Below are 25,257 nucleotides of genomic sequence, written 5' to 3' on the forward strand. Positions count from 1 at the left end.
ATGCTGTCGTCTGTTAACCTACCTAAACATATCAAAGTCTTTACTGCTGTCGTCTGTTAACCTACCTAACATATCAGAGTCTATACTTCTGTCGTCTGTTAACCTACCTAACATATCAGAGTCTGTACTGCTGTCGTTTGTTAACCTACCTAAACATATCAGAGTCTGTACTGCTGTCGTCTGTTAACCTACCTAAACATATCAGATTCTGTACTGCTGTCGTCTGTTAACTACCTAAACATATCAGAGTCTATACTTCTGTCGTCTGTTAACCTACCTAACATATCAGAGTTTCTACTGCTGTTGTCTGTTAACCTACCTAAACATATCAGAGTCTGTACTGCTGTCGTCTGTTAACCTACCTAAACATATTAGAGTTTCTACTGCTGACGTCTGTTAACTACCTAAACATATCAGAGTCTGTAATGCTGACATCTGTTAACCTACCTAAACATATCAGAGTTTCTACTGCTGACGTCTGTTAACTACCTAAACAAATCAGAGTCTGTAATGCTGACATCTGTTAACCTACCTAAACATATCAGAGTTTCTACTGCTGACGTCTGTTAACCTACCTAAACATATCAGAGTCTTTACTGCTGTCGTCTGTTAACTACCTAAACATATCAAAGTTTCTACTGCTGTCGTCTGTTAACCTAAACATATCAAAGTCTATACTGCTGACGTCTGTTAACCTAAACATATCAGATTCTTTACTGCTAACGTCTGTTAACCTACCTAAACATTTATATTCGGTAACTAGGAAAAGATACTAATACCATTGTTACAGAATGTTTTTACCTGGACAATAAAGAGAAGGAAAAACAAAACAAACAGAAGTAAAATAGAACACCTCTTACTCTTTAATCAGTTTTTCCGTTGAAACCTTGCCACATGGGACGAATGGTACAGTAAAGCCGACAAAAAGCCGATTAGGAAAAGCATGTTAATTCTATTAGATACCTGAAGAGTACAAAGTACTCTCAGTTACTTAACTACCATATCACACTAACTGACGGACCCGAATTGCCAGTCTTTGGAACGGTTATCTAATTGTTTACAATATAGGAAAACTGGGCAAAATCATGTTTACATTGTTATTCGTTTACAAAGATATTGTCCGAATTCTGCGCGATGACCAGAACTATTGATTCTGTAATAACTAGCGTGTTTAGGGCAATGTCCAGTCATCACAAAACACGTGTTTCACTGCGTGATATTACAAGTCCTTTGTCAAAGTCCTTTGGGAACATTTAAACAAAAAAAGATTTTTTCGTTATCAGTATTGTAAAGAGATCCATAGAAATTTATTGATTTGGTGAAGAAAAAATAATGAAAAGGCTTTAATAGGTAGCTGTGGACACAATGGTTCATTGCCGTATGAAATATGCAGGTTAATGAAGGCTGTTTTATTCCCGTGTGTAGAGTAGGTAAAACAGTGGATGTATTTAAATGCTTTAGAATGAAACAGGCGTGACATGTATTACAGACCTGAAATAACAATGTACAAAAAATCATATCGATTTTTTAAATACAGTGTGCGCTCAATGTTGAAATATTATCTTTGTTGAAAGTATAAACTCTGTGACGCGCTAATGTCTGATCGGAGTTTGAGTCGATATCAGACAGAGCTCCTGGCGACAAATGATAAATATCGGTTAACTGTTGAATATTCTATGGCGAAACTGATGAACTATATAGTTGAGACCATGTCGACTGATTGTTTACTATTGATTGTTAGGTAGTTAAAATGTTTATTGCTATCTTTTACAACATAGCTAACACTGATTGTTGATATTTCCTTCACACAGGTTAAAACCCCGGATAGCCGACCATTGTAAAATCGGTTTACGTTATTCTATGCACATAACAATGCCCAGCAGTGTAGGATCTCGGCAGTGTTGTTACTGTCAGCGACAGGGCAGGCCGTTCAATATGCAGAATACCTGACATTATGTAAAACATTTTGGCGCGTGCTATCTCCATTGTAGGAAGATGAGGCAGAGACCAGGTAAAACGTTCCATCCAGGCAAAGAAAATGGTTCAAACTCTAACCTCAGAACTAAGAAAGCGAAACATCACAGTACTTCTGAAGACTATGGAAGTCATACTGAAGACGGATATATATTTCCAAATTTGTCGCCATGGATACTTTATGCCGTTACCTTGGTGATTCGTGTAACATACATAAACCGGAAATCTAACTGGTGGATTTATCATCCGGATGAGATTTTCCAATCTATTGAAGGTAAGAAAGAACGTAGTTTCTTAAATAAACATCGATGTGTTTCTGCAGTCCAGCCTAACCTCACAGAAATCCTTCAACGGCAGTATGTTGTATGTCTTAAGTCTAACAATAGTCTGTTATATCTATTTTTCATTTACTAGCAACTTTTTTTTAAAATTTTGTGATGTTGAATTTCATTAAGTTTGTAACATCTGTTCTACATTATCAAAAAACGACGTTGAAACATTAAATATATAACTTAATCGAAGAGATGCCCCTTGCTACTGACAGCTAACAGACATTAATGGAATATTACGATCACGGACCACAGGCTTTTCGTTATGGGACACAGATTTCTTGCTCTGTAACTGAACGCCTGATGCTATATCATGGCCACAATTTATCTACAGCCTGACATCAGGTTTATACTTCCTGAAGCCTACACTAAGCCATCTGTCACGTGATTTATGTAAATAATTAATGAGGAGAAAGAAGTAATTAATACGGTTTGTTTGTGTTCCCGTGTGCTTATCAACGTACCATGTCGTTTTAATCAGGCCAAGTCACAGATTTTAACATACGTAAGTCGGTTCATGATTTTGTTGCAGAGATAATCAAATGCGTCTTTCTATATGTCAAACAGACTTGTATACATTCTATTTTTTGTAACCTAAACCTATCGTCGTGTTGAAATTAGCCTACACTTGTAGAGATGATACTTAAATGAGGCTAAACGTTTAAGGAACAGGCTGGTATATTTAGGGTTAATAAGTAATGTGTAATACACACTTGGTGCTGAATATCGTGACACAGCGGTAGTTGTTGTATATCTGTACAAGTGATATCGAGGTATGTGTTAGCTTTCTGACTTTTCTTTCACAAAAACAGACCAGCCTTATCGAATATCTGTAGTTACTCATATATACAAGTCATTCCTCGTTATGGTATATTTACGTCCGATTCACATGTACAATAATTCGGATCTACGTGAGTGAACTTGACTATTCATATATATATATATATCTGGTCGTAAAATACCACGGAAACCCTAAACTCACACCGGTAACTTATAATTGCCAAATATACTGTACACTGCTTTGTTATGCCAAAATTAATGTTCTCTTATGAACTCAGTAGTGACAAGCATGTCTTTATTAAAACCCCCAACAAAATATTAGTATTCTAATATCATACCGATGAAACCTTTTTAAAGTTTTTAAACCCCCAATAAAGTGACCTAGATTGACAAGAGACGCCTAAATGAATTCTCTTTCCCTTAACTTTCTAACTAATACAATGCTCCAAATCCATATTAATGAACTCTCTAACCACCCGACCGTGATGTGTAACACGTGCGGGCTTTCAAATTCTCATCAATCACTGAAAAAAATACACATCCTCACAGCTTATCAGTATTAGTAAAACCTAACTCAGTTTCAAAACTAGATTCTTGTACTACCCACTAAATAAACACTTAAGCATTTTGCTATTCAGCAATGCAACCGCAAATCTCTAGCTTATTTTTTGTATTAACTCCTGTACCTAAACCTCGTAACCTCTAACCGTAACACATAACATACATAACCCGATAACCTATTACATTAACCACTACGAACAACTGTATCCAAACATTGTAGACTCTTAACCATGTAATCTTTTGCTCCAATAATTATAAATCATGGTATTTAAACCAAATTTACCTCTGACAAAACGTAATACCTTCTAGCTATACCCTTTAGTTAATACTCATGTAAATAACGAAAACTAGTAACGTCTAACGAATCCCAACAACCTCTGATGAATGAGGCCCATACGCTTTTAACCAAACCCTTTCGACCTCTTACGAAACCCACTAACTTTTAACCGAGCCCCGTGGCCTCTTACAAAACCCACTAACTTTCAACCGAGCCCCGTGGCCTCTTACGAAACCTACTAACTTTTAACCAACCCCCGTGTTCTCTTACGAAACCCACTAACTTTTAAGCGAACCTTATGACCTCAAACGAAACCCTAACATCTCGTCAAAAGTCAGTGTTCTGATGTACTGCAATCTCTAACCCTCCCTAATAAATACCGTAAATCTTAGTGATATACCATACACTAAAGAACGCCTTAATCAAGAAGACAATCTATAATTAGTGCCCTTACCCCCATTTACTCCATAACCCCTAACCTGTCTCTATGTCCCATTGATTACTCTCACTTGTTACCGAGTTTTAAAGCAATTACAATGTGCATTAAGTTTGTTCAAATACGCTTTCAGCGATAGTCATCTTCGTTCAATGAATGTGTTATTTTTAGATTTCCAATTTACGTTTTTGTCATGAAACTTGTGAAAAATAAACATTGTGGCACCAGTGTGTGTGACCAAATAAAATTGCTCATTGATAAGTTGAAATTAACATTGTTTGTACTTTGTATAGGTTTAAAGCTACAATAAGATCGAAATGGCGTTTACATTGGCACCAGTTAGTAACACTAATGACGACACAATAGGACAGACAGCAGTACAAATGACATATATCATTTCTTTGTGTTGCTTTTCAAAACAGTATACTAATCTTGTGTATACCTGCAGGAAGACAATTAAATGGTCAGGAAATATTGTTTATGTAGAAAAAGTAAATGTTTGTACAAGTCTTTACTGTTAAGTATACCATAACATCTGTTGATATCTTTCTCCCTATTAATTTTATATAAGAAAAATCCAATATATGTACTTGCACACCGCTATTGCAGTAGTGAATTCGTATGACGATACAAAATGTACCTTGTCGTTGTTTTTGGAGACTTAATTGATTTTAATTGGTCGTATGTGATCCTGCTGATTAATTAATATGTCGTTTTAAAATATACAAACATGTAGTCTTTTTTCCACTTTTCCCCGTTGTATCTTAATTCCCTTTGCCGTTATGATTTTTCTACATTTAGATGATTTGGATTGACCCAGATTTATATGATATATATCGTTGCTGAGTGAGGAGACGCTTACTCTGTCGTAACACCTGGTCTTAACCGTACTTGTTCATTTCGTCTACTTTGAGATTGAATTAAAACTCTGTTAGCGATATAGCTTTATGCTATGATACCTTTTTCAATCTTTACCAGGTACTTTGCTACTTGGAAACAATTCGAAAACAAGTCTTTAACATATTGGTGACCGTATGTAAACTCTAAATGGCCACTCTTCTCTACTTGAGATCGAGATAACTGTGTTAAGATTTTCTTCTCTAGTAAAATGATTATAATATATCAATTCATACCGCACCACGGAAGAATAATCAACAACGAAATCATGACTATTAATTATGTATTTTTGATTTATCTGTCGGACATTACCACTGATGATACATCCTTTCACACACTGATTTACACCTAGGATAGAAAATATATTCTAATGTACGGTTTTGAATTATTTACGATGCAAATTCCTCATGTTCTATTATACAACACATAAATATACACAGCTGATCAGAGAATTCACACTACGACGTCCAATATCACATTGTATGTCATAAAACGGTAATATAATCCGTAATTTCGAAGTCAAACTGATTACAATCTTATCCACGTGGTGTATTATTTACCGACTGAATATTGTCCAGGTTATAAGACAGCTTGAATTACCGTGTAATACATACTTATATTGATATATCATCGTGTTTTAAATCATATTATGTATCACTATCGTGTCACTGTTAATTTTAACTACATCACTGACTCGTTAGCATGATCAAAATTTCATAATGAAATGACTTTGCTAATTACTGGACAATTGTTGCATAAGCTGCGTCAAAATAGATAATAGTATTCTATTACGGAAGGAATTTAACCATATTTCAGAGCGATAGGCAAATTAATATCTTCGACATGACAGTTATGATATTTGCTACAAAATATTACAGAAGGTTTATGTTGACTACAGATATACGAGTCCCTTCACACGATTGATTTGGTTAGATGCAAGTTCATTCTTATTTATATCGACTTCTTTTAAGACCCTAGAACATGTTTCTGTTTCACAAACATGAATTTTTGTGTATTTAATGTGTACGTGAGTCACGCGCCACTGATCTAATCAATATCAGCAGCATTTGAAGTCATTCGTTATGTTTGTTGAAGTCGCGCGATCATTTTTAATTACTGAATGTAAGATATGGAACATGTATTTTACTCGTCTATACACGCACTCGTCAATATTGCCACACAAAAAGTACAAAGGATACAGGAATATATTTATTTCATTGTGTCTTTTGTTACGATATATCCCAGTATAGCTAACCTTCGTTATCAACTCACCTGGCCAGAAGGGCTAATCGTCATGGACGACTGAATGGATTTTGACCAAATTTGGTCAGAAGCATCCTTCGGAGAAGCAAACGTATTTTGCATAAATGGTGTGGCCCGGCCCCCAGGGCTTGCGGGGCAGGGCAAAAAAAAGGTGACATTTTGAAAGGTCTCTAAAAACCGATGGATTTTGCCCAATTTCGGTCTAAAGTATGTTTGGGTGAATGGAAAACAAATTTTGATTTTGCCTAAATTTAGTCTATAGCATATTAAGGTGTAAGGGGAATCAACACTGTATAAATTATGGGTCCTGACCCCGAGGGTAGGAGAGGAGGAACTTAATTGAGGAAATGTGTTAATCTTTGAAACAGTTGACGTACCCACCCCATGACCATATATAGGGATGATGTACATCATGAGATAAACATCTTCATGATGTAATGGTAATCACACATGCTTATTACAGCTGTAAGAATAACCCTAGTCTGTAGTCGACATAAATGTCTAAAAGGTGTTTTCAAAACCTGTCCAAATTATACAATGTCCTTACGAGGTGCAAACTAAGCTATAAAAACAGAGCAACGTTACAGTTTCAGTAAGAGACTTGATACGGAACAAAAAGAATGATATTAAGTTACCTGATCAATAGTGTTACGTTGTGGGAAAACATAACACCATCGAGTTTGGTAATGAGATTGATATCATGCTGCAAGTAAATAGAGTTTAATACTGAAGTGACTATTATTTTCATAATATACGGAAAACAGACGGTTTTGGTAAAGAGGTGACTACAACTGTAAACATTCAGTTAAATATCGTTGTTTTATAGTTAAGTGACAATTATCTGTTGATATAGATAGATATTGTTAAGTTTGGAAGTGAAAACATTATTGTCATATTATAGGCAAATATGATCTAGTTTGGAAATGAGGTGACAATTATTGTCATACTAGAGTTAGATATTACCCTGCTTGGAGAAAGGCGACCATTTTGTCATACTATAGGTAAGATTTGTGAAGATTGGGAGTATAGAAGCCGTGCATTCTCATATCGTTGGTCAAGGTTATACTTTTGAGAATATTACTGAGTTTAGAAACGAGGTGACTATCAATATCGTGAACAGTAGACTAATATTTTGGTGTTAACGTCAGGTAAATGATGTTTGCTACTTATTGTAATTCTACAACTGTTTGTCAGCGTCTAATATCACTTCTATGTTAAAACGATGTTCCTACCCAGACAGGTTTGCTAACTCTCTGCCTGCTCGGCCAATGGTAACGTTTTCGGTGTTTATCAAAGTCATAGATGAAGGTATTGAAGTAAATCATATTTTAAGTAAGTCAAAATAGTAAGGTTTGATGACGTAGTTTAATGTTTTCAAAAGGTCGGTGATAGGTGACATAAAGTTCGTTTAATTACCAATTATATGTCAACACTAATTTCCAACTCATTATACGCCGTGGTTGGCGATTAGTTCTTGCCGACGGTACAACATTTGAGAATGACGCAAAAGTTAAAAAAAAAATGTTTTGTTGTGATTGAGAGAGCAAATATAGTATTGTCTTTGTCGTGACACTTTTTTAAAATTATCATTATTTGTTTGTTAAATTAAAGTACCTGTGGTACCGGGGAGTGAGTAGAAGAAGTATCCAGACATTGTACCATTAACAGGTGATTGACCCATATCAATATACTATTGTTTCACCGTACATAAGAGATATCCGATTGCATTCCAGTTTTACATTCTAGTTGACCACAAAGAATTGGTTCTTACAATACAACTGTGTTTCAAACCTTTATATAAAGATATCACAACATACAGGTATTGTGCTATACCTTTGTAAAACAGGTCACAACAATAGCCTTAGTAAAGCGTAGTATTTGCTTCCACTATTAAATGGTTTCACCCGAGAGTACTTTGGCGTGATAAATCAGATTTAGGTGCCGAATCCTTTTTAGAACGATTTAAATGCTTCGGTCATTTAACATTCCATTTCTTCAGTATTTACACATTGTCAATAATTAAAAAGCCTTATCAAGTGGACCGAAACATCAAGTCGTTGTCATTTACTGTGTATTTGCATGGAGTGGCGATCTGAATGAAAGTCGTATACTTTTTATGTTATTTTGATTATAACTTTTCTCTCTGTCCAAACCTGTATATCTCGGTCAGTGTAAATGTTCTAACTGCTAATTATAGGTAGGATGTCTTGCTTAATCTAAAAGGTGGTCCATCCGAAGTCAATTGCTAACTCTTGTTTATATACCTAGTTACAAAGTTTTCCCGTGTTTAGTAAAAACAGCCAAGGAGATGTCAACTCTGTCCCATTTATAAGATTTCCAGACCATGGCGGTATTCTAAAACATACACTGTATATAAAGATCAAACAGATCTTTTTGTCACGTGAACAAATTCAAATAATGCAAATGACTCATGTTGTTGCGACTGCCGACAGAAACGACGAAAATCGTTGTAAGGAATACTATCTATAGGTCGATCTCTTACTAATTTCTCTTCTCCTTACTATGCTAACATATCTAGACCCACATGTCAGATCCTGTTGATGTGACTGCAGACGACAGTTATACCCCGGTATCTTAATATTCAGCTTTTGCACTAAGGCCAGTCCTCGCTTGCCGGTGTTTTTTAAATAAGATTGTTCCAATATGTACATGTAAACATGCTCCTGTATCACATCAAAAGAACACTATAACACGTGAAAGCTTCTTACTTTCTCGTGCTCTAACACTTCACATTGGGAACGTCTTGGACCGTGAATAGGAAAGATATTGACAATATAATTAACATAGGGATAGCTGTGCTATTTAACGTCAAACGTCACTTGTCAATATAGGGAACGTTACAAGTTTGGTTGACAATGTGGGACCCCAACATCGATTATGGAATGTAATAGGATACATGTTTGTTATTAAATCAATATCCTCCGAGAACGGTGAACATACAGGTTTACACTTAACACCAAAAACATATTCACAAACTAATTTTCACCTGTCATCACCATTATTTATCTAGGCCTAGCGGCGTTAGATAAGCACGGCCGCTGGTCTGTGTCGCTAGTGTGACGATTTCTCTGTATATTTTATAATAAAGAATAAAAGCGGAGATATATATTGTTTAACGCATGCATTACAGTAAAACTTGCCGCGCAAGTCATACAATGAATGATACTGTGGCTCTTTACGTGTGGTTCGTCTCCTGAACTGCAATATCATACGTCTCCTGAACAACAGAGTTAACGAAACATGGTAGTCTGAATGTCAGTAAGACAAGTCCGCTACAAAGAAATCATTTTGTAAAACACCGTCCCATTTGATCATTACAACGCTTGATTTTTAAATTGAAAACTACGGTAAGTGGCACAAATTATACCAATGATGTAAGGTTTACATTTTGGGCGGTCACACAATTTAACAAACCAAGTTTCGATTCTCAAAGGTAAAGCACAGGAGTAGTTTATCCAATAAGTACACCTTTGATTTGTCTACAAGAAAATTAATTCAGATTTAAAGATCATGTGAATTGTTGTTTGAAAATAAAGTTAAAAGTGTTTTGCCTTCGTTTACGTAGCTGCCGAAACAGAAACTCTATCCCGTGAACTGATTCTATCTAATTGAACATGATCGTACTCAGAGACCCCGTTATTTACCAATACATTTCGTCTTACTTTCAGGTACAATTTGTCCAAGTAATCAGGGATCCATTTTTTCCGCGGCGAAGATTATGGAGAATGGCCCTTTTAATTTAAGTTATTTATTACATCTGCCAATGACTCCGTGTTTCTAAAGTAGACTGTATCACGAAATCCAAGTACATATACGACATTGATATATCAGGAGATAAAATAAAACGTTTCCATTTATTTAATTATTTACCCCATACATATACGTATTATAGTTATATATCTCGGTGTCTGTTTCCGTGATTTGTGACAAATTTACTTCTGTAGTTGATCGACATACCTCAGACGGTTACCAAAACAAAATTTGGATCTATAAGTGATAATTTGCCATGTACAGTTGAGGAGAGTTTGACATACCAGTAGATACTTGTTGGTAAATCTTGAAATCCACCATGGCAGTGAATACACAAATGTTAGTTTTTCCATGATATCCCACCCTTCACATGAACCCTCCAAGAAAATATAACATTATATAGTCAAAAGTGTGTATATAGTTGTACTACGTTAAACTTACATTACCAAAAGTAAAGTTTTACTATTACTCATTATTCAAGTAATGAAAGGCCTAAAAGGCCTGTCAGTCAAATAAACTGATACAAGTAAAATTTGGACAAAATCGTTTTTACGAGTTTTGGATGAATATAAAATGACAGAGGGAAAATTTATACAAGTTTTAATACTTTGCTAACATTTTCATGTTTTCGATCCTCTAGTGGTGTGCGGCTGGATAGTCTTATTTTATCTGTCGTTCAATGACTGTCGTATCAATTCCAAATTAACCAGTACATATCCATGAATTTGAAAGCAATGAGAACTGCAGCCAGATTAACACTTTTACAAAGTATCTAGGTATCTAAGAGTGTGTACTGGATTCCGGAACCGCTTTATGGTGGTACAGACAAGAAAATGGTACTGGATTTCACTTCCACTTACCTTATGGTTAAGAAGCCTTTTGGAGCAGGCATTCTAACTGTGATCCTTATTGGTAGAAAAACAACCTTCCGTTTGCTCTTATCGCCATTGTGGATTCGCTAACAAAACAACAGTTTCCTTCACTGCTCCGGAGTGCTTGAAGAACCCATTCAATATGCAATGTTGGGAATCAGATGATCAGAGTTGTTTTGCTGTCATACATATAGTGATGACGTAGTCATCCCCAGAAGAGAATACATTTTTCTATAAGTGATCATGATGTAATCTCTGGACCATACAATTCAAGTAACTCTAAGATTAGATTCCTTTTTGTTTCAGTGTGGGATTGCTACCTTTTTGACCTTGACCAACGAAGAATATTGTAGGATATGAAGTGGCATCATACCCTAGTGTTGTTACCATATCAGTATGGATATCCTTAGGTGATAGACCTTTCTTATGCAAATATTGAATCACTGCTTTTTCAGCGATTTTGTCCATTTTGCAAAAGTCAGTTGCCTTGTTTACTTTAGAATGCTACTTCTTCGACATAAACCGACGAAATGACAACAGTCTTTGGATACACAGCTTTAAATAGTCAGGAAATAGTAGAGCTGAAAAAGGATATCCTTGTTTAACTTCTTCAATTACAAGGCAGAGAACTTATCAATCAGCCTTAGTATATAAAAACCTTCATCATCTTTTCCCTTGGCGCTATTCTATTTTGATCTTTTCCCATATCGAAACCATGGACAGCTTTCTACCAACCTGTATGATAAACATAATCATTTCAATTTTCCTTTGGTGAAATATCCATTTCTAGATAGCAACATTCCTGAATCCCCAACCTAAGGTGTTAACATGATTCAACATTTTAGGGCCTGTTCCCATTATCACGATTTTTGTACAAGAAGTCGTCAACTGACGGACAAACTCGTAATACAGGGTCTCAACTGATGCAGGTTGAAGAAAATTATAGGGATTCTTTTACGGTTGCCAGAGTAATCTCATTGATGTCATATTTCGCTGTACAATATGAAGCTGAACGTGTGTTATGCTCATACGTTTGCCTGTTGGTTCCGTTGCCGTATACACTGTTCTCATTTGAGAACGTGGCATTGCTTACTTGGACTCACAAAGGTTTACAAGGCGGGTGTCGTCACTAGAGCAAGAGACGCTTACTCATCCGGAACACCTTGTGTAACCTCCGTCTCCATGTAAATCTTTCTTTGTTCATATTTTGCACTAGTTTATTTAAGTTCAGTATTTATAATGTTGACATATTGATATTTTCTTGTTTTTCGTCACATATGTTATGTTATTATGACCACCAGGTTAATTCTGGTAATATCTAGGATAACCATGAAACGATGGTTTCTGTTACAGAAATAATATTCACTACCATGTTAAGTAATAAAAAGAGTTACACCAACTGTGAAAAAAATCACCAAAATACAAAGTCATGCTTACTCTAAGAAATGATTGAACACGTCATCATCTGTGTGTAAAATCATAGCGGACGGGAGATGAAAGCAGAGCCGGTGAACACAATCTCTGGACATTTAAATAAACGCGGTGAATGTTTCATTTGGTTGTCATGTCGCGAACATGGTGTGAGACTGGCAAAGCATTGCTGAACTTGGTTCTCTAAGTTTATTATTTAGATCAATTGGTATCGCATCTTTAAAATAATACATATTGTTCAGGCACTGAATCAATATTGAATATTTGTAAAACTCCTACACAAAATGTATTCATTCATTTTATTAAGTATAAAAAAAATCATCAGCATACAACTGTGCAAGTCCTACGGGTTCTTCGAACTAACATTTGTATAATATAAAATTTAGATTTTGCATCACGCTGTATGAGAAAATGCGCCTGGGAAAAACCGCACTGCATCACAAGTTTTGTAATTCTATAGGGATAACTGTAAGAAATGTATATATATTTAGCTGAGAGACTACGTAACAGGTGCGAGATCACACCTGCGCGTGGACACTCAATAAAAATGTCTATCGGCTCGTGCTCTCGTATTGTACATTTCTGTTGTCCTATAAACCATGTATACATTCATATTATCTGACGAACGGAGGTTTACTTTTTAAAGATGCGGTCCCCATGTCTTAAACTTTATGTAAATCTAATAATACCTGTAATTATCATGCCGAGACATCCCCAGTTATCTCACCAAGTTATCTCTGTGGTCTCATCATTCTGTACGTTTGTTACTAAGGGTAGCCCAAGGGATCTTGTGATCTCATCATTCTGTACGTTTGTTACTAAGAGTAGCCCAAGGGATCTTGTGATCTCATCATTCTGTACGTTTGTTACTAAGGGCAGCCCAAGGGATCTTGTGATCTCATCATTTCGTACGTTTGTTACTGAGGGTAGCCCAAGAGATCCTTGTGATATCATATTCCAAAAACTTCCGGTCATATCATTTTTGACATATTTCAAGACGTTTTGTTTATTGTCATATTGTGGGATTTCGTCATAGAGAATCTGTGTTTACACTTATACATGTCATCATACATATCATTACATGGACGTGTATTCAAAAGGTTTTACATGGAGACACTTTCAGATATCCTGACACTCTCTAGTTCCTTAAGAATCTACCATCATTTGTTTTTTATCTGTTAAAACTTTGCGGTTACAATGCCGAGTTTAAGTCGGAAATGCTGTATCCCAAGGAATGATAGAAAAGGTGAAATATTAGGTGCATGCCCTTGGGTATAGAGGTGGGGGATGTTTGGAATTTAACGTGTCGTATTTCACTTATAAAATATCAGTTATGTGTCAATTCGTGTGCTATATTTTGTCATTCATTTGATGGTCATACTAACATTTTTGCAATATATTGAAATTCACATGTGTCAAGTTTCATTTCATTTTTTCCAGTTGGATATTCGGAGGCTTCGGGCCATGGTTTTCGCACTTACGAGTACCTCCCTCCTCCAAGAAATGTCTCCACTTCCGTTGAAGAACAGGAAGTTAGGAACGGGATGTTCAGTATGCGTTCCTTCGTGTTCCCGCTCATTTATACGTGTGTTTACCAAATGGCGGCTGTAGTGGGATATGATTATAATCCATATTTGGTAAGTATGACTCGAACACAAAGAATATAGGCATTTACGTATTTAGTTAAATAGTTAACGAAAAGCGATATCAGTGACTGTTGTATTTAGTCTAGAAAGAGGCAAATAAAAAGTTTTCTTTGGGATGACAAAAGGAAGACTAAATGTATCGACTTGTATCCAGTGAGAAATTATGGACATACATCGACCACGTTTAACTATATTTTTCAAAACAAGTCCCGAACTGTTCGTAAACATTGCTCCAAGCAGGCATTTGAAAAATGCAGACATCTCAGTTTACAAGTAAAGTTTAAGGAATCGTATTTGGATTGTGTGAGTAATGAGTAGTTATGTAGGCTGATTTCATTACCATTGACCTTACTGGTCCGATTGCAATCCTGGTGAAATTTCATCATAATCATTTTTTAAATACTGGTACGTTTCTGACAACAAGCAGTGCCATGTAAAGGTATTTGATATATTTGTCATACGTAAGGTAATATATATATATGTGTGTGTGTGTGTGTGTGTGTGTGTGTGTGTGTGTGTGTGTGTGTGTATTTAACTGTTACCTATTAATATCAATATGCAACATTTGCTCTAATTTGCTGAATTTTAAAGATATATGTATACATAGATACATGGATATGAAACATTGAACTATCTTTTTTTCAGTTAGGAAGACTTTTCCATGTCACCATTACGACGTTACTTCCGGTGTCTGTGTTCAACTTTTCCAGGATCATATATAAAAACCCGGATGTTGCATGGTTAGCAGCTATTTTCGTTTCATTTTCACAAATTTTGACGGTGTTAGGCACACATACCCTGGTCAATGGTTTCCTGTCGCCCTTTCTGTTTTATGCATTATCAATAATTCTGCAATGTATTATATTTTCACGAAAAGAAGATTCTATAGAGGCAAAACACGCCGACCATTCAAATGGTATTATAACAAATGGACACACATTGAATTGTGTAGAAAATGCCACATCTCCGAGTAAGGTGATAAAATCACATCAAAACGGACACTCCCGAATGGAAAAGGGATCGTCGAAACTTGTCGAAAATGGAAAATGTGAAAATGGATTTATTAAATCTACTAATAAATCATTTAAAGAAAAATCTTTCAGTGACGAACAAGATAGCAGATATTGTGTTCAGCATTTAAGTGTTATGAAACTAACCGGAAGTGGATTTATGTTAGGTGTCGTCTGCTATATTAGAATCGACATCGCGTTATTTGGCGTGGTGATCGTTTCTCTTATTTCTATTGAATGTTTGTACGAAAAGTTTTCAATTGTATGGACACTGTTGACAAAATTCCTTCATTCGTTTTCTGGCTTTGTCTCAGGAGTCTGTCTGGGGGGTTTCGTTGATAAACTTGTGTACGGAACATGGTTCTTATCGCCATTGCAGTGGTATAATGTCAATCTCCAAACAAACATCCCAAGCATCTTGTTTGGAACGAGCAGCTTTGATGTTTACATCGAAGAAATATTTCTCGAGAACTGGTTCACGGCTTTGTTCTTTTCTACGTCCGCTATTGCTGTTTGTGTTTTAGCAGTGAAGCAGACCGACCGAGTAGATTGGAGAGAAAAGAGACACACTCTAGCGTTATGTGCTGCTTGTCTTATATTGTTCTGTGCATATTCCATGGTTGAGCATAAGGAAGTGAGATTTCTCCACAACTTCATCGTCCTCATGTTGACGACGTCGGCGTTTTCGTTTCACTTTGTCATAAGTTGTGTGTTTCATTTGTCTGATCGTACGTCACATTGTGTGTTTTATTTATTAATTGTTTCTTACGTCATCAATTCCTATTTTACGTTCCCGTCTATAAATCATAACCCGAACACGTTGAAAACTAAGAGAATGAAGGAGTCAGCGGAAGTCAACGCATGTTTGGAATATATTTCCCGACAATCAGACGTCTCGGGAGTTTTCGTTGACGTCAGTCTTTACCAAACTGCAGGCCTCTCCATCATCAAACACAACGTTCCACTAGTCATGCTTATTCATAATGAGTATCACGAGTATCCAAATGTTTCGTCATCACCTCTTGATAAACCAGGAATTCGCGTGATAAATAGATTCTCTGACTTCATACACTCCTCAAATATTGTATACATAACAAAGCATCTTCTCAACAGCATGTCCTACCGTTATATTGTAACAAGTCGTATTCGGGAAAAATCCTTCGGAAAAATTGGTTTTAAGACAGTATTTTCATTCGGAACACATTCTGTTCTTCATAGAGTTTTAACTAGTCGAGAAAGAGAACTTGCACAAAAATATGCAATGAGTTTATCGGACGGCGACAACGCTACTGTATTGGAATATGAAGCTAGTTGGTTATTCACGGCTGGTCTGTATTCTAAGTCCATTCATCGTGCCGAGAGTGCTCTGCAAGTGAGTGACCAGCGAATTCGACCATTTCAAATCATCGGGTTGTCATATGTCAGACTAAACCAATGGGCGGAAGCGCGAGAGATAGAACAGCGTTGCTTCAAACGCCATGGGGAAGTAAAGTGTCGGAAACCACAATCGAGACTTGTCATTCACCAAGAGTACATACCGTTTGACGAAGCAAACTCTCACTAGCTGTCTTAGTAGAAAAGATATACTTCTTACAGGTTATTGTAGTGTTGACGAACCCAACACTCCAGTAACTACTGGAGTCGGAGATACAAGCTGTTTGATGAACCCAACACTGCAGTAACTACTGTAGTCGGAGATACAAGCCGTTTGATGAGCCCAACACTCCAGTGACTACTGTAGTCGGAGATACAAGCCGTTTGATGAACCCAACACTCCAGTAACTACTGGAGTCGGAGTTGATGAACCCAACACTGCAGTAACTACTGTAGTCGGAGTTGATGAACCCAACACTCCAGTAACTACTGTAGTCGGAGTTGATGAACCCAACACTGCAGTAACTACTCTAGTCGGAGATACAAGCCGTTTGATGAACCCAACACTCCAGTGACTACTGTAGTCGGAGTTGATGAACCCAACACTCCAGTGACTACTGGAGTCGGAGTTGAAGAACCCAACACTGCAGTAACTACTGTAGTCGGAGATACAAGCCGTTTGATGAACCCAACACTCCAGTAACTACTGGAGTCGGAGTTGATGAACCAAACACTCCAGTAACTACTGTAGTCGGAGATACAAGCCGTTTGATGAACCCAACACTCCAGTGACTACTGTAGTCGGAGTTGATGAACCCAACACTCCAGTGACTACTGGAGTCGGAGTTGATGAACCCAACACTCCAGTAACTACTGTAGTCGGAGTTGATGAACCCAACACTCCAGTAACTACTGGAGTCGGAGTTGATGAACCCAACACTCCAGTAACTACTGTAGTCGGAGATACAAGCCGTTTGATGAACCCAACACTCCAGTGACTACTGTAGTCGGAGTTGATGAACCCAACACTCCAGTGACTACTGGAGTCGGAGTTGATGAACCCAACACTCCAGTAACTACAGTAGTCGGAGGATGAACCCAACACTCCAGTAACTACGTTTGATGAACCCAACACTGCAGTAACTACTCCAGTACAACGTTTGATACTCCAGTGACTACTGTAGTCGGAGTTGATGAACCCAACACTCCAGTGACTACTGGAGTCGGAGTTGATGAACCCAACACTCCAGTAACTACTGTAGTCGGAGACACAAGCCGTTTGATGAACCCAACACTCCAGTAACTACTGGAGTCGGAGTTGAAGAACCCAACACTCCAGTGACTGCTGTAGTCGGAGATACAAGCCGTTTGATGAACCCAACACTCCAGTAACTACTGGAGTCGGAGTTGATGAACTAAACACTCCAGTAACTACTGTAGTCGGAGATACAAGCCGTTTGATGAACCCAACACTCCAGTAACTACTGGAGTCGGAGTTGATGAACCAAACACTTCAGTAACTACCGTAGTCGGAGATACAAGCTGGTTGATGAACTCATCTCTCAACGCTGTTGTATCATGTACAGCTTTAATTTATGTTATTTATTCACATGTCTACCACTATGGTAACTATTTTAATTTTAAGTTCACATAATGTTATAATTTATCAGTATAAGGTGCTATGTTCTTCCGTTTTTAATATTACTGGTAAAATATCATAAACAGATGTATATGGTATCAAACTTATTTAATTCAATATTAACAATATTTGTTAATTTATTTTATTTACCGGGTTTACATCCGCTATTTCGACCTTTCAACAGATGTGAAAGAGTCAGAACTTATTTGTGTTTTTGTAACTTGAAATGGCAAATTAATTACCGATACTGTATCGATATTAACTGGTTATATTTTTATCTCTTTGTGCAATGGCAAAATAATTCGCTGTTTTTTTTTCGAATTGAGATAACCGTGTCATTAATATCGAGAGATAAAGTCGTTTCGAAAGCATGATTGCATTGTTTAGCAATTTTATAGTCTACTGAGCAACCAATCAAAAACGAAGGATACTTTAGTGCAGACACTGGGCTTCTACAATGTATAGATTCGACCAAAGTTAATATTTTTAGCACTATGCACGATTTGATAATCAATCACTTTAAATAGTTTTTAACAGTTACTTATGCTATTGATTTTTACTTTCTTTTGTGGAGATGACTAGTACCGAACCATCTTTATAACCTAACTTTGAGATCAACATACTGTTGAAGAGTAATGTGATTCAAGGACTCAAAATCCAGGACAAGGCACGTGTTTTTAATCCATGATTTATTTACAAGAAGCGTCAATAAGAAGGATATGACTCATGTCGCACAACTTTCATAAAAAATGCAAGGAACCAAAGTTGGGGACAAAGATTTAAAACAAATCCTTTAACACAATGCATAGGACAAAAACTAAATATATTTGAAGGGGAACATTGTTGAAAATTCTGTTAAAAGTCATGGCGTTGGAATGTATAAGTCGAGACATTTAAAACAATTTAAGTGTTAATTATACAGGTACTTTATTCAACATTGTCCTTCCCAATTCCAGAGGAATCAGATATCGGGTATAGGTCAAAGCCCTGGTGTCATATCATTTTTCACAGATCACATAATTATATACTTTTCATAATAAACATTTTGAAAACACATGGTACATGTCATATCCCACATTCGTCCTTGAGAAATCTGCACGATTTTACGTATGTTTTAAAATGTTGTTCCACTAGTATTGTTTTCATATTTGTTTATATTTATATTATCAAAATTTAAAGAAACAAATGTATTAAGGTTCTAACTGAAATTACAGTGTCAAAACATTAACAACACTACAATGTAAGTCAGAATAAAAAAATACATATAAAAAATATTGTTGTTGAATTCATCATTTCAGTGTGTGGCAGTACGAAGGCTATGTTTGTGTAATAATCTCATCAGGTTGAACCGTCCCAAACCATTTAACCATGTCAATGTGTCTGTTCCTTGTGTCTAAAACAATAACTTTTGTAGACAAACTGTAGATGATCTATTGGGGGTTTAAACCAATATCAGATATCATTTTACAAACACTATTACACCCTCATTTAAATCACCTGGAACACTATGGCACACATGTATTACACAAGAATACATTGTACAGTTTAGATCTACACGAGATGTCGTGACCCTGGTCTGTGTTGTTACCGATTTCAAAAATTAAAACCTTTATAATCAAGATCGTTTGGCCACAAGACAGGGGACGTAACTCTTATTTAAATAACGAAAATACTCAATTTCTGATTCTGACCTAAGTTTGCAGGTAATGAAAAAAATCAGAGGTGTAACTATTGTGTGAGTGATAAAATAGTAAAAAAAAAACATAGCTAATTAGTTAATTGATCAGTAGTTAAAAGTATCGTAGATATTAGTCCAGAGGTTAATAATTGTTTTAGAAAAAATAAAACTAAAATATAGAAAGTATAGAATTTAGAATTATACGTGTACGTACAACGGAAGCTGGATAATAATAAACCCTAAACAGACCCTCCCAGAAGCCAAACATAAAAGTTCTGAGTACATAAAGATAGAGAATTTGCTATTTACTCTCGTGTATCCTTGCTCCCTTTACTTTCTCTGCATCATCCAGTGTTTTCGATCTCCAAGGGCTCGTCTGTGATGCTAAGAACCTACCTTTTCAAACATTGATGCTAAGACCAATATCACTGAAGCGTTAGAAACACACAATGTTACAAATGATTTATTTTGAGTACAAGACATCCCTATACTAGACATAAAATTGTACATGGCAGTAATTTTAGATTAACATCTCGGTGTAAAATACAAGCTGTACTAAGGGTATTGTATATTAAATTAAAGCATTTCCATGAAAGTCGGCAAACAATGCAACGCAAATTACTTTACCAGAAATCAGGTTCCCAACCAAACGTCTTGAATGTGGAGCTAACATATCATACATTCAAGAGAATTCGTGTCATTAAAAGCAATAGGTTAAATGTAGTGAGTTGTGTCCCTGAAAAGCCTAGTCAGCTTCCTCCTTCTATATCTGTTTTAAATTGCCAGTAATTTGCCTATTTTGCTTGGAAAATTTTGCTTAATTAATCATCTTTCCCCTCGAGTTGAGATCCATCTATCTAACCTCCGAGGGGTTGAAATATTCTTCTTATTCCCAAAAACTAAGCCAAACCCAAAAACAAGCAATTGTGCCCTCTATAATTCTAAACATAAAAAAAAATGCTCAATCTAAATGCGGATATAGGAATTTACTATTGACACAGGTGAAGAAACACAATTTAACAATTGCTTTTAATCACTTCATTAAGAAAAGGGTGTTTCTCATGATATTTACATTCTCCTTGATAAAATGCTTCAACAGGTACCAGACTTCTCGAGAATGTTACAACAAACTAATTGTGCTTGATGCATATTAGAGGTTACTTTGTAACAAAGGATAACGCTATTGAGATCGATTTGTGTCATCACCAGTTTAAGTTTTCGTCACGTTGTACAACACAAGTACCAACGTTATACCAATACTGAAGTAGACAAGTCATCAACTGCATTTAGTCAAGACAGAAGAGAAACCTACTGTAGGAAGTAGGTCAAAGAAAACGCACGTGCAAGAAGGGTGAGGTGGTACCAAAACATGAAAATGAAAGCGCTAAATGCTAGATATTTCAATAAAATTGTTCCAGTTTTTAACGTTATAGTTTGAGACAACAGAGAAAACATCTTCGAATTACTTAATTTTTGGTGTACCACCTACTTATGGTCGGTGAGTAGAAAATCTTCATTAGCGCTTATTAAAAAACGGCAGAAGCCGAGAATTATCTGCTAAAGGTGGGACTTTGAAGTATTTCCTCTACTTCCCCTATTGGGCCTTGCCAAAGCTGGTCAGGACCCACTGCATATCCAAACCTGATTCCCCTTCACCCAAGAATACTTCGGATCCTTCCGACCAGGTGAGCTAAAAATGGAGAACAACGAATCTGTACATGAAAATTATGAGACGTATAATTTAGATACAGGTTTATTCAACAATTACAAAGTAAGCTTAAAACAAATAGTCAATATTAAATTTCAAAAATGGGTTACAAAAATATCAATAATGCCTTAACATTATGGCAGTGAAGATCTACAAAGAATGACACAAATACACTGTACAATCAATGTAGCCAAGAGAGCACCATATACATCATTTAAATCTACCATACAAAAGATGACTACCACTTTCTTACTCAATCTTTATCACCTCCAAACAAGGTAAATTTGAGACAATCAAAATCTACCTCTCCACACCACACAACAACAGTAACTGAAGAGAGAAGAATCCGAAGGTCACCTCCCACTGAACCTACCAGAATATTCCCGTTTACGGAGGTCACAATGACTCTATCTCTGTTTTTAAATCTCCGGCAAAATAAACCTTATTTATTATTTTTTTAACTTAAACGTTTAAGACATAAGGCTTGAGCTCAAAATTCATGCTTGAGCATGAATACGGGCCCAGATGTCGAGTGTTGGTGCCAGTGAGAACTTTACCGATTCCTCTCTGTTGTTACATTTCAGTTCCAATTCTCCTTTGCTTTCACCTTGCAATCATCTTTTTCTCATCTGTTCACACACACAAGTCCTCTTCTTGATTCAAACATTTGACAGTATGAAAAGGGAATATAAGAGAATGCAAGTTTAATATGTAATGAGTTATTTGTTGATGCTACACAAAAATGAGAGACCGGAGACAAAAGTGTCAGGATCAATGTTCTACTGAACCTCCAGTATGTTGGAAAGGAAAACACAGGCAGCAGTCTTTGTACTGAAAAGAGAAGTGTTAACGGTACAAGTTGGAGCCCCGAAACTTCTCATGGGCAGAGGGAGATTTCAGCATCTGAAGGATATAATCCACCGATGTTACATAGGTGACTAAAAGAAAGAATAATCTGGTAATTTGCAAGTTTGGTCATTTGAAATTTTAGTGAAACTCAAAGAGTATATTGTTGTAATCCATATGAATAAGTCCTCAATACTGGGAGATATAAAATGTTAAAGTGTTTGTTTTGAGAAGTTGTGGATACCGGGAGATATAAAATGTTAAAGTGTTTGTTTTGAGAAGTTAAAGTGTTTGTTTTGAGAAGTTGTGGATACTGGGAGATATAAAATGTTAAAGTGTTTGTTTTGAGAAGTTGTGGATACTGGGAGATATAAAATGTTAAAGTGTTTGTTTTGAGAAGTTGTGGATACTGGGAGATATAAAATGTTAAAGTGTTTGTTTTGAGAAGTTGTGGATACTGGAAGATATAAAATGTTAAAGTGTTTGTTTTGAGAAGTTGTGGATACTGGGAGATATAAAATGTTAAAGTGTTTGTTTTGAGAAGTTGTGGATACTGGAAGATATAAAATGTTAAAGTGTTTGTTTTGAGAAGTTGTGGATACTGGGAGATATAAAATGTTAAAGTGTTTGTTTTGAGAAGTTGTGGATACTGGAAGATATAAAATGTTAAAGTGTTTGTTTTGAGAAGTTGTGGATACTGGGAGATATAAAATGTTAAAGTGTTTGTTTTGAGAAGTTGTGGATACTGGGAGATATAAAATGTTAAAGTGTTTGTTTTGAGAAGTTGTGGATACTGGGAGATATAAAATGTTAAAGTGTTTGTTTTGAGAAGTTGTGGATACTGGGAGATATAAAATGTTAAAGTGTTTGTTTTGAGAAGTTGTGGATACTGGAAGATATAAAATGTTAAAGTGTTTGTTTTGAGAAGTTGTGGATACTGGATATAAAATGTTAAATGAGATATAAAATGTTAAGTTGTGGATACTGGGAGATATAAAATGTTAAAGTGTTTGTTTTGAGAAGTTGTGGATACTGGGAGATATAAAGTAAGGACTACGACAACAAGCTCAAAGTCTCAAAATAGAAGATTCTATTCCCATCATAAATGGACGGACTTGAATGGACAAATGTCAAGACTGTGGAGAATAGTGGCATGTTGTGAAAAGATGTAGGTTCCAAAATGTTTCATGTATAACTTGTGGTAGAAAGGGTAACATAATAACTATATGTAGACACAATCATGACTAAATAGTAGTAGATACGCCTGCCTGTGGGGCACAAATATAGCAATCTTATAAACACAGGTGGATGCCCGCCTGTAGGGCACAGATATAGCAATCTTATAAACACAGGTGGATGCCCGCCTGTGGGGCACAGATATAGCAATCTTATAAACACAGGTGGACGCCCGCCTGTAGGGCACAGATATAGCAATCTTATAAACACAGGTGGACGCCCGCCTGTAGGGCACAGATATAGCAATCTTATAAACACAGGTGGACGCCCGCCTGAAGGGCACAAATATAGCAATCTTATAAACACAGGTGGACGCCAGCCTGTAGGGCACAGATATAGCAATCTTATAAATACAGGTGGACGCCCGCCTGTAGGGCACAGATATAGCAATCTTATAAACACAGGTGGACGCCCGCCTGTAGGGCACAGATATGGCAATCTTATAAACACAGGTGGACGCCAGCCTGTAGGGCACAGATATAGCAATCTTATAAACACAGGTGGACGCCCGCCTGTAGGGCACAGATATAGCAATCTTATAAACACAGGTGGACGCCCGCCTGTAGGGCACAAATATAGCAATCTTATAAACACAGGTGGATGCCAGCCTGTAGGGCACAGATATAGCAATCATATAAATAGGTGGACACCAGCCTGTAGGGCACAGATATAGCAATCTTATAAACACAGGTGGACGCCCGCCTGTAGGGCACAGATATCTTATAAACACAGGTGGACGCCAGCCTGTAGGGCACAGATATAGCAATCTTATAAATACAGGTGGACGCCCGCCTGTGGGGCACAGATATAGCAATCTTATAAACACAGGTGGACGCCCGCCTGTAGGGCACAGATATAGCAAGCAATCTTGGTAGTATTGTTAAAACTGCAGACTGGATATAAAAAATATTAGGTACCTGTAAGGTTAGAAAATAAAATAATTAAACTCACATATTCCTATTTCATACCATCACATATTTCAACCATTTTACTTCTCCTTTATTCATACATTCACACTCGGACATTTGATTATTACCTGAACACATGGGGTGGTATCTAATAGCAATGTCTAATAGCAATGTCTAATAGCAATGTCTCTAATCTAATACCAAAAGCTGTAAAATAAGTCTACAAACACTGTAAATCAACATTCCATCAACATGTTGCTGGACAGTATAAATCAGCATCATGTCAATCTACATATGTAACTACAAATTTTATCAACAGCTACAAACAATAATTCTACATCTCATCAATCCACATTCTACCGACAGCTACAAACAATAATTCTTTATCTCCTTAATCTACATTCTACCGACAGCTACAAAAAATAATTCTATATCTCCTTAATCCACATTCTACTGACAGCTACAAACAATAATTCTATATCTCATCAATCCACATTCTACTGACAGCTACAAACAATAATTCTACATCTCATCAATCCACATTCTACTGACAGCTACAAAAAATAATTCTACATCTCATCAATCCACATTCTACCGACAGCTACAAAAAATAATTCTACA

The 25,257-nt window shown here is 36.4% G+C and overlaps 1 pseudogene; it reads left to right on the top strand.

Moving 5' to 3' along the window:
* Window positions 1-1,995: 1,995 nt before the first annotated feature.
* Window positions 1,996-16,811, top strand: LOC132545254 (uncharacterized; annotated as a pseudogene).
* The last annotated feature ends 8,446 nt before the right edge of the window (window positions 16,812-25,257 follow it).

The sequence above is a fragment of the Ylistrum balloti genome, unplaced genomic scaffold (genome assembly GCF_031769215.1).
Source record: "Ylistrum balloti isolate Yb309-2 unplaced genomic scaffold, AGI_CSIRO_Ybal_v1 Utg369834, whole genome shotgun sequence".
Classification (NCBI taxonomy): Eukaryota; Metazoa; Mollusca; class Bivalvia; order Pectinida; family Pectinidae; genus Ylistrum; species Ylistrum balloti.